The sequence below is a fragment of the Brachyistius frenatus genome, unplaced genomic scaffold (genome assembly GCF_029030835.1).
Source record: "Brachyistius frenatus isolate BFR_SWC_R1_liver_20210118 unplaced genomic scaffold, ASM2903083v1 Contig_86, whole genome shotgun sequence".
Classification (NCBI taxonomy): domain Eukaryota; kingdom Metazoa; phylum Chordata; class Actinopteri; family Embiotocidae; genus Brachyistius; species Brachyistius frenatus.
Window position 1 is genome coordinate 1,037,670 of NW_027210685.1, and position 11,432 is coordinate 1,049,101.

Sequence of the window (11,432 nt, forward strand, 5' to 3'; positions counted from 1 at the left end):
GTCTGTAAAATGGGTAGCAATTATTCATAATTGCCCCGTTCTTTGGACTTTGTAAAATATTAAATAGGCAATTGGTTTCTGAGATGGAAAAGGACTCGATTGCCTGAAGTTGGTTATGCCAGTGGACGTTAAACATCTTAACAGGTTTTGGAGATGGTCTTATGTGCCAACACACCACACCCTCATTGTGTTCCACACAATGCAACCGTCAGAATCCTCCTGGAACGCAGAGAGAACCTCAACCACAGTAAGCTGCTCACATGCATTTGAGGAAGGTGTGCTGCAGATCCAGATAGCTTTATCTAAAACAGGGGGAAGGTGGGAGGGTGGGAATACAAGCTCAGTGGAGCTACTCCTCACAATGGAATCACACAGCATAACACAAATAAAGCCGGGGTACAAGCAACCACACTCCTTCCACAAACACACACAAGGAGAATTCCCTGTCCATCTCACTTTCTCTTGATTTCTTTTTTCTGTTCCTGTTTGTTCTCTTTCCATTCTATTCTTCACATGCAAACACAGTGCAGCAGTCACAGACATATTGCTACCAATAGACAGAGAAGGCAGCTGCGTCACACATATGGTCCTAACAAACATAGCATGGTTCTTGTTGGTAATATATTATGGTCATTTGTTTGAAAGCCTACCAGCTGTATGTTTTCAGATGAGGCCCAATTTCTTTTTTTATTATGCATTGTGATTCCACAATGTTGTTTGTATAGGTTTATGCAAAGTCCAACTTTGCTTTTCCTTGGAATCCTTTTGATAATCTCCTTTGTTTTCATTTTCAGGAATGGCTTGTAATCATCACCAACGATAGAAAACACTGTCTTCAACTATAAGTCCAAAGAGATCATTTTCTGCCAACACCTAGCAACCCTCCGTGGTGGTTGTACTTTGAGACACTTCCACCCTGGATTCCATTTCAAGCTGTGGTCCTTGACGTTCTTCAATCAAAGAGGGCCTCCAGTCTTCGTGCTGATCTGAAACCGTTAAGGCTGACAGCATGTTTTTGCCTTGTTACTTAAAAATATTGTCCCTTCACATGAAGTATTGTTGGTCTGAACATCATCAAACAAAACCAGACAAATTCCCAGGCCACATCATTGAGACATTTCTGGGTACAATGATTGGACATACTAATTATGCAGAGATATGGGCAATGTTGCTGTGTTTAATCATATCTAAAATTCCATAAATACAAGTTGTCAATTGGAGCAAAGAGTTTATGTTAGCCCTGTGGTGATAATTACAAGCGTCACATATGGAAATACTTCAGTGCTCACTGATTTCTCCCACTTGGTATGTTGAGTTGCAGAATTTTGTCAAAAATACAGTCCAGCAAGTCAGCTATTGCCGGCAGTTCGATGTAAGAAAAATTAAATCCTGAATTGCATTTGCAGCTGATTTGCTGGAGTTTGCGAAAAGTTGTTTAAAAGTAAATTTAACAACCTGATGTGTAACTTCTTGTGTGTTCAAACTTGTCTCACCTGCAGCAACAAAATACACTTTCCACTGAACACAGCATGAGCATTTGCACTACAGTAACAAATCCAATTGAAGTCATTGGGATGTAAAACATCAAAGAAATGTTCTATGAGACCAACAGATCACTCTCTGAATCTGAGTCTTCAAGCCTCTTAGTCGTTAATTCACAAGGGAAACTCTTCTGGTAACATTACCAGGGCCTTGATTTGCTAATGTCTTGATTTGGAGAAAGTTATTCATTTGTACAGCCACTGATGTGTCAGATCATAGGAATGACATATGTAAATTCTGTCTGAGTAGGTTCTTGGGCTAGATTACTTAAGAAGACTATGGGACGTGTGCCAAGAGACCGGGAAGTTTCACATCAAAGTCATAGATCAGAAGCAGCTGGGAGGTAGAATCATGACATTTATTTGCTTCTTTAATAAAATATTTAAAGAATCCTCACAAGGGTTAACGTTCATATTCTAGTACTGGTGCGACTAAATCTGTTTTTTTCGGTGCATATAGGAGGAAATCAGACATTTATCTATTTAAACAGTCTGGGATTATATTACCTACACAGACATATACAGAATATGCCTCCAAAGAAAATATAATCCACCGTTTCGATGTGAATATCTTTTTACAGGGGTCAGAGTAATGAATTACATTTATTCTTGTAAACCAAAACAACCCAAATGGGCTTCATGTGTGTATGTGTCTGATTGAATTGCTTTTAAGTTTAGTATTTTTTTAAGTGTGTTGCTACATTTCTAGTCACAGTGTATACTGAGTAAGAACCAAGTTTATAACACGAAATGCAGCTGCAGCGTAGAAGGAGCTGCTGGTGTTTCTACATTCACTGGTGCCCCAGAGTTACATGTCCAGGGAGAAGATACCCTCACCTGCTCTCAGGTGACATTCTAACACTATACCTGAAAATGTAGAGATCATAGATTTGCACTCACTGACTATGTGTCGGCGGGTGTTAAGGATGTGCTTTCACCTGGACAGTACAACAAATGCACACAAGGTAGCCATTGTTTTTCTTGGAACATTTTGCCTCACTTTATTTTTGGCCAGCGTATTAATTGAAAGCTGTGCAACACAGAAAAGTCAGTTACTTCCAGGTCACACAAGCACAATGTTTTTTAATTTCCTGTTTTTGATTTAAAAGTGAAAACTTGAATTTTAGATGCTCAATTGGAAGTGAAAACAATGGATGATACACAGATTCATGTTAATTGTTATTGGTTTACTAATTATATATTTCATTTAAAAAGTACTCAGTCAGTCATTGTGTATGTTGATCACCTGTACTGTAGAGGTAAAATTGGGGATCTTCTTTGGCCCCCACATTTTTTAAAGTATCTTAAAATAACACACCTGATGAATGTGCAATTTCCCTAATTTACGGCTGACTACCGTACTCAGGGCTATGGGCTGGATGGAAATCTTAAATGGGGCTTGAACAGCACTCCTCACAACAAGAAATCAATATGCCATGCAGCCTGGAGAGTCGACCTGCTATCTGCTGTGGCCGAGGCATCGCTTGCGGGGTAATTTCCTCTAAACACTACAAACACAGCTCAGCCACTTCACTGACACAAATAGAATCCCAGTCACATGCTCTAACACACACACACTCCCACAGAAGGATGCATGCTGAATATGTACGCTAGTGTGTTTGTGGTTATGTGTATGTGTATAGTGGAGATACAATGACTACTGTACTGTCAATGCATGAGTGTGTGTGTGTGTGTGTGTGTGTGTGTGTGTGTGTGTGTGTGTGTGTGTGTGTGTGTGTGTGTGTGTGTGTGTGTGTGTGTGTGTATGTGTGTTATCAGGTGTTGAGTGCAGTGTTTTTTGTGCTTTAAAGGAATAATAGAACATGTGCAATATCTGCTTGTGTGTATGGAAATGTGTGTCCCTTTGTGTGTGTGTGTGTGTGTGTGTGTGTGTGTGTGTGTGTGTGTGTGTGTGTGTGTGTGTGTGTGTGTGTGTGTGTGTGTGTGTGTGTGTGTGTGTGTGTGTGTGTGTGTGTGTGTGTGTGTGTGTGTGTGTGAGAGAGAGAGAGAGAGAGAGAGAGAGAGAGCTGTAAAATGAGAACAGGATTTCCAGACTATAATCACAGCAAAGAAAACTGATGCTGTGAGCAGTAGTCTGGCAGAGCCAGGCTAGCTTTGCCCGTAGAGCATGGCAAGTATGCAGCAGATTGAAAAACTCTTCATCCTGTCAGAGATATTCACCTGTTGTCGGTGTTTCTTCAGCATTGTGTGAACTTGTTTGAAAAGGGCAGTTTTTGCACACATTTTATTGCACCCACAAAACATTCAGTAACTCCATATAGTTCTATAGAGTCTGCCCTAAATTTGACTTCTCTGCTCATTCCTTCTCTGTACAGATTATAAACAGTCCATTCAGCCTTTCTCTCCCTCTCCTCATGCATTTAGATATATTGAGCTAAATGAACACTTTACAGTCACAACAGATATTGTCAATTATACAACAAGAGGTTCTGACCCAGCGATCTGATTGGTCAACTGTATCACACTCTGCTGATCACTCTGCCTTCTCAATGGGAATATATAATTGGAATTGAATTTCATATAATATGCAGTATAATGTTGTTTTTACTTGTTATACTGTAGGTCTATTAAATGTGACCCATTTGCTGAAATTGGGTCTCATTTGGTCCTTATTTGTCGCTCTAAGCGCCCGTACCGTAACACTACAGATAGCCGCCGCTAGCTAAATTGTAAAAATACATGAGTGTATTGATATCTGTTTTCATCGGATATCTTACTTATAGCAAGATTGAGTGAGCTAAGCAGTTTAGTGTTTCTATGTGCTGTAGTTATTCAGTTTGAGAAACGATCTCTAGAAAGCAATAAAACTTGTCTCTGTTGCTTGGGTCGTTACTAAGGGTCGACCTATTTCCTGGAGAGGTAAGTATTGCACACATTACATTCGCTTCTACTTACGTGACTGACTGTTTTCCAGTTGTTAGTCATACCCCATGCATTGTCACGGAAACGGAGATCACACAAACAAAAAGTTCTGTATTTGGAGAGCGAATTGCCCCACAATATGAACACACTTTGATTACATATTTTATTTACATGTTTACTTGTTGTGTAATTGCAATGATACATCATTTTGCTGAAGTCGAGCACACTTCACTGAACATTAACGTTACAATGTGACTTCACCTTATGCACCATTGTTGGTATGTTTGAGTCACTTAGTGTGTATTAACCCTCGTGTTGTCCTCGGGTCAAAATGACCTGCAGCTGTGTTCAACCAAGTTCTATTTTATTTTCATCTTTTTTGGGATCATTGGTGACAAGAAGGCTGTGAGGGTTTCTTTAAAGAATGATGACCAATGATCCCAAAAAATATAAAAATATAGAAATAAAATAGAACTTGGTTGAACACAGCTGCGGGTCATTTTGACCCAAGGACAACAGGAGGGATAAATCAGTTTTGTTTCCCACCAAAGTCAAGTCAAACGCTAATCTTAACAATAACCCCTCCTGTGATGTTGTGTATTTTTTTGTACTGTTCATAAATGGCTCGCCTGGGTGCGACTGAAACGCCAACACTCTCTGATACAAAAAGTGAGCTGTAAGTAGCTCAGAGTGTCTTTTCTTCTTTGCCCTTCAGTGGCCACAAACACATCGGCAGGGGCTTCTGTGCCGGAGCTGCTGATTTGTATTTGTTTTTGTGATTTTAGTTTTTACCCTGTAAAGATTACATCTTTATGAGAGTAGAAGTAATACGTTACTCTATCTTCTGTTGTACCGTGGGCCTAGCAGTGTTTTTGCTAAAAAAAAACTAAAAAAAACCAGCTGTCTTTTGTGGCTAGAAACAGGCTGATGAGAGCGGTGAGAGTAAATCAAAATAGTAACGTTGCGGTCCATCAATTCGCAATATTAACTGAATTATGCTAAACTTTGAAAAGGGCCGAGAGAAACTGCAAATTCTTCTGATAATTATATATTACTCATTTCATGTTATTTGTAGTCGTTTGAGCCATTTTAATAATAAATATAGAATAATGCCGTTTTAAGAGAATTAGAATGATTGTTAGGTTTACTTCATACAATCTGTTTTTGCTAAATAGGTTATACTTTTATCACATACAGTGTGTTTAATAAAACAATTTTGAGAACAGGTTCATGGACAATCTATTTATATTAATTTATTTTTTGTATCCTCTACAAACACACATGCATTTTAGTTATAGTTTAACATCTTCAGCTGGTTGTCATCGTTAACATAAACACACATGCAAAATATGACTTGGTAAACCTACAAATATTGTACATCATGACCACGCTTTGTGTTTCTCTTTCTTATCTTTTCAAACTTAGTTGATTTTTGTTGTTGTTGTTTTTTTGCCAGATTCCCCACATACTCGATCATTAAAGGTCGTGTGAATTACTTTGCCAAATAATTACAAAGTGTATTTGTCTAGTGGTAAGGTTCACACACACACACACACACACACACACACACACACACACACACACACACACACACACACACACACACACACACACACACACACACACACACACACACACACACACACACACACACACACACACACACACACACAAATAATGTAGGAGGTGTGAACCTGCAAGGATCATGCAGCTTATCTGATGACTACCATAGCAAACCAATCCAAGAACAACAGTGGTAGCACAATCTCTGTGTTGTTCCTGTAGATCCTGGGACAGATAGTGTGTCCACAAAGGAGAATAGATTATATTTGGTAATGGATACAGTCTGAACCCTCTTACCGGCAACTGTCTTTCACTCAAGAGAGCTGATCTTTGGTTGAGCCATATTTTTCAGATCAAGACAGGTAAAGTAACTCTGAGCAAACTAATTTCATAATTATTGTAAAAGTTAAGTTGTTATGTGTTACACCTTTTATTTTATTTTTTAATTCAAGCATGGGTAAGGCTTTGTGTCCGTGTGGGGGAATAGAGTGTTCTTAAATTAATCAGTATTTCAAAATAATAATGTTGCCTTTAAATTGTAGTACAGTTGTTAGGTTTTCCATTATGTTACACATTACAACTTAAAACATATTAATGGGTGGAGACATCAGCTTTTCTTATAGTATAAAACTAACTATTTACTCCATCATCTCTGAAGTCTGAGCTATTTTAGAGTTGCATTATTAGGTAGGTAGGTAGGTAGGTATTTACTTTATTAATCCCCGAGGGGAAATTTTTTTTATTATTATTATTTCACTTATTGTGTAATTGCAGTCAGTTATCAGTGATGTTACTGACTTTCTGACGAGAATATCTTAGTTGATGTTGTAAAGCCTGAATTTACAGGTTTAATGCTTGTCACCTTTTGTGCTCCTTGATGCTGAGCCATAAAAGTTATATTTTGTCAAACAGTAAGTCATTTGGTTGGAGCTCAGATGGGAATAGGAAGTGGCCCAAGTAGTGTGTGTGTGTGTGTGTGTGTGTGTGTGTGTGTGTGTGTGTGTGTGTGTGTGTGTGTGTGTGTGTGTGTGTGTGTGTGTGTGTGTGTGTGTGTGTGTGTGTGTGTGTGTGTGTGTGTGTGTTATAGTTATCAGTGAGAAGATCAATGTAAAACACAGTCATCTGTCCTCCATTGACAAGAGATTAGATTTGCGACTGAGGCCAGTATCCTGTGGCATTGCAGTGGTCCTACAGCTGAACAGATCTTTGCATTGGCTTCAACCCACAGCAGTGTTGATGGTCGCTTGGAAAGAGCTTTTATTCACACCGAGGTAGTTACTGTGAACCAAGCTATACTGTAGTTGTACAGTTTGGTCGATCACTAGCTGACTAGTGGGAGGGAAGATTGGAGTCTGAATTGGGCAAACATCTCTCTAGGGCAACGGTTTCCAACTAGTAGATCGCAATCTACCCAGTTGATCAAAGGATCTCTCTGTGGATGCAGACTTGTTTTAATTGATCTTAAAACCTCAGTCGCATGAAGGAGTTTAATGTGGTGATGACGTTACTTGCTGCACCTTTATTAAGAGTCCTTACTATTACAATGTGCTCCAGATTAACCCTTACTGAACAGGTTATTCTAAAACCTAGTATGCAAGTATTGCATAAGAAATATGTGCATCATATCATAACAGAACCAAATTTACAGTACATGTAGCTCTATGCTGCATCCATATTTAACTTAGCAGTGTCATAATGGTGTTATCAGTTAAACACTAATCACTGATGGAAATGTAAAATACAGTTATAAATATGCTTTTGAGAAGTCAGCTGCCTCTTTACGATCAGTTGAAGTCAGCAGAAGGAGGGCTAGGACGCTGCCTTTTCGGTTTGCCTGATATTTCAGAGATCACACCCCTCTCACTGCTTCTCTTCAAGCTCATTAAAGCGCAGTTAAATTATTTCCTCTCACAAGAACATTAATTAACACACATGTCCAGACCACGTCTGGCCGCACAAATTGATTACAACATCAGAGCCGGTGCGTGTGTGTGGCTGGCCTCTTCAGGAACAAAAGGCAATTGGCCCTCAGTGGGGCCTGCAGGCCTCTAATGGCAGCAGAAACATATTACATATGCCACGCAATGTATAGCGTTCTACCCAGTTGTGTGCACGTAAAAAAGACTGCATGCCTTTTGTGCACATGCTTAATGGGATAGAGGAGGTAACAAATGCTCGTAGATTTAACAAAACGCTGGTGGTAATCATGAGGTATCAGATACAAACAGAAAAAGACAAGTGCCTGCGTGGTGTCACAACCACGCACACAGACATACTCTTTCAACGGAAGATGTGATTTTTGTCAATATGACAGAGCAGGATGAGTAATTTTAGACTTAATCATCAGTGTTAAGCATAATTTCAGTCCTGAAGGGGTTAATTAGGGGCTTTGAGGAGAGACCTGCATTAATTGGCTTTTGAATGAAAAGGCAGAGAACGTAATAGAGGGGGAGAGAGAACTGTTGTAGCTTTTTTGTCCGTCCGAATCACTCAACAGTGTTTACTTGGCTTAGTTATAGCTATATAATATTATCAGAGATGCACCAATTCACTGTTTTTTTCAGTTCCGATACAGTGCTCTTTTCTTTTGAGTACTCTTTTTATTCTTTGTCGTCTTCTTAATAATATCATCACTAATATTAGATTTGTTTTGGGTATTATGTGTACGGCTACATTAAACTGTATTAATCACACAGGATTTCTTATTAAAAGAGCAAAAAAAAAAAAAATGCTACAGCAACACGTTTACATTTTGGCTAAATGCTTAACAGTAGTACATTGTTACATATTTATAGAAAATGAACTATATTATTTAAAACAGCAAAATTACAATGACACTCCCTGATATTAAAACAATAATATAGCAGAAGATATATGTAAATGAGAAAAAAAACACTGCTTCATGTGGAATTGTTAATACAGCGTTGGGAAATAATTCTAGTTGTGTACCACATCTGTTGTTGTTTGGGTCTAAGTTATATTAAAAGTTCAGGCTCAAGTGTGTTAAACATGTTTTTATTCATTATATAATAATAATAATAATAATAATAATAATAGTTCAATAATGTTTTGACTATTCTTTAGTTTTAGATCACATTAAGGTTAATTTATAATCTTTATTTTGATGTATAATTCTCTCTTAGAGTGATTGTAATGTTCAAACTGTCCTACTGCTAAATGAATACAGAAGAAACACTGAAACAATGAACACCATACAATCTAGCAGCAACACAAGATGCATACATGTTTGGGTGAAAACAACGGAGAACTCCGTGTATGTGGAAGAGCCTGCATTTCATTATGATATATTCCAAACTGGGTGTGTTCATTCCTGTCCCGTCTTCTTGATGGCATCAGTTGAAATGGCTGCACAGTGCAGTTAATGGCAAGCTAGTTACGTGGGAAAAGTTGTGATTCAGCCATGTCTCGGCCAGGATCAGGATACAGTTCTTTGTGCCTCACTACGGTGATACCCTCAGTCTTAGCTCATCCAACTTGTTGGAGGGGGATCGTGGTTTAAGAGAAGGTCGTTTGGGAGCGGTAGCTGTGCAGCCTAGTCTTTAGCTTACCCTGTGGTCTCGCTCGCTTCGCCCGTATCTGCTTCCGTACACTCCACCGCCACAGGCGTCTTGCTATGGGGATGCTAGCCCAAACTGATCCCCATGATCTGATGAAGTCCGCTGGTGTATGCTCACAGATAAATGCAAGGAGATGTTATCTGGGCTGGACACCGATGTTGGATGGGTTCCAACTCTTATAATAATTAATTCATGCTCAAAGATGGGGATGCCAGTATATGGTATGGTTTGTTATTGTCAATGAAACCAACACTGAACTAAACCTACTGACAAGCATTGCCGACATTTCCAATATCTGATCAAATGTATTCCATAGAGCCATTGTTGTCCAAACAACTATTGACACACTTTTGCACTGGGTAACATGTTCCATCATTACCCCGAACATAAAGAGTGATCTATTTCGAGTCTTTGATCTTACATATACCATCCTGCTTAGCTCACAACTCCATCACTGGTAAAACAGCCGAGTCAATGAAAAGGAGCATAATTAATGTTAGGAAAACAAAAAACATATGACAAATGCTGACCGGTAAAAATATCTTACTGTGACAACTACATTTGTAGCAGCAGAAACATTGACTTTTAATTAAGTGCATTGGAGCTTTAGGGGTTTCACTGTTTGTACACAGCTACCAGAGTCAGATAGTAGATCTGAGGCTTGTTATCTTGGAAGAGCATTCTTGGCAAGACTTTTTTTTAAATTCAATTTTATATAAATCATCACATGGCTAATTCTGTTCATTTACTGTAAACATAATAGTTGACATGCACCATCAATACAATTAGCACAATAAGTTAGGAAAATTATCTCTTGATTTCCATTAATTATTATGTTTAAAGAACCAACAGCTTATTATTTCCAGACAGGAATGAAGCATATTGCTCTACTTGTACTTGATAGGCACATCTGACATTAGTGTGTCCTGCATTCTTGTGGCTTAAAGGTATGAAACATCCAACAATCAAAACTCTGTAATACTCCAACCTCACACCCCTGTTTGCAGTGCTGTTTTTAAAATGTGTACATGTTCAGTACGAACCGATGGACTTGGGGCAGGGTGAGACAAATGATGTAGCGAGGTCAGCAAGTTGCATCACCGGACTTGTACTTCATTCTTTTTGGAAATATAACTGAGTGCAAAGACAGAACCAACAATACAAAGTGACATGAGAGGCTCAGAAGGAGTTAAGTGGACTGGATAGGTAAGCATATCTGAAATGAACAAGTAAGCTCTTCACATCATCTGTAGTTTTTTATATCTTATTTTAAGAGGAGGTACGTTGATTTGCGCCTTGCCTGAGTGCCCGTGAAACAGAGTTGGTAAAAAGCTGATGGAAGAAAAAAAGAGTCTACTATCCTCTCACTCTGTCTCTCAGTCTCTCTCCTCCTGCCTCTCTGCAGTACTGAAAGGCTCATCAGGACTTGTCATCGCTCTAATGAATATCATTTAAATTGCTTTGTGTATGGGAGTGAGTTTGGATGTCGATTTAATTTGCGCATGTGTTTGAGCTCTTGTGCTCGGCGGGGCGGACGGACGGAGAGCGGCAGCCCTAATGAAACACCGGCCTCTGTGACAGGCTGACGAGCCCTGACCCGATCAGACGGCTTTGAAAGGAAATTTTGACAGGGCGGTGGAGGTAGGGAATGCAACACACACACACACACACACACACACACACACACACACACACACACACACACACACACACACACACACACACACACACACACACACACACACACACACACAAGCATGCAGAAAGATTGTAAGATTTAAAAAAAAAATCAGAAATACACACACACACACACACACACACACACACACACACACACACACACACACACACACACACACGAGATATA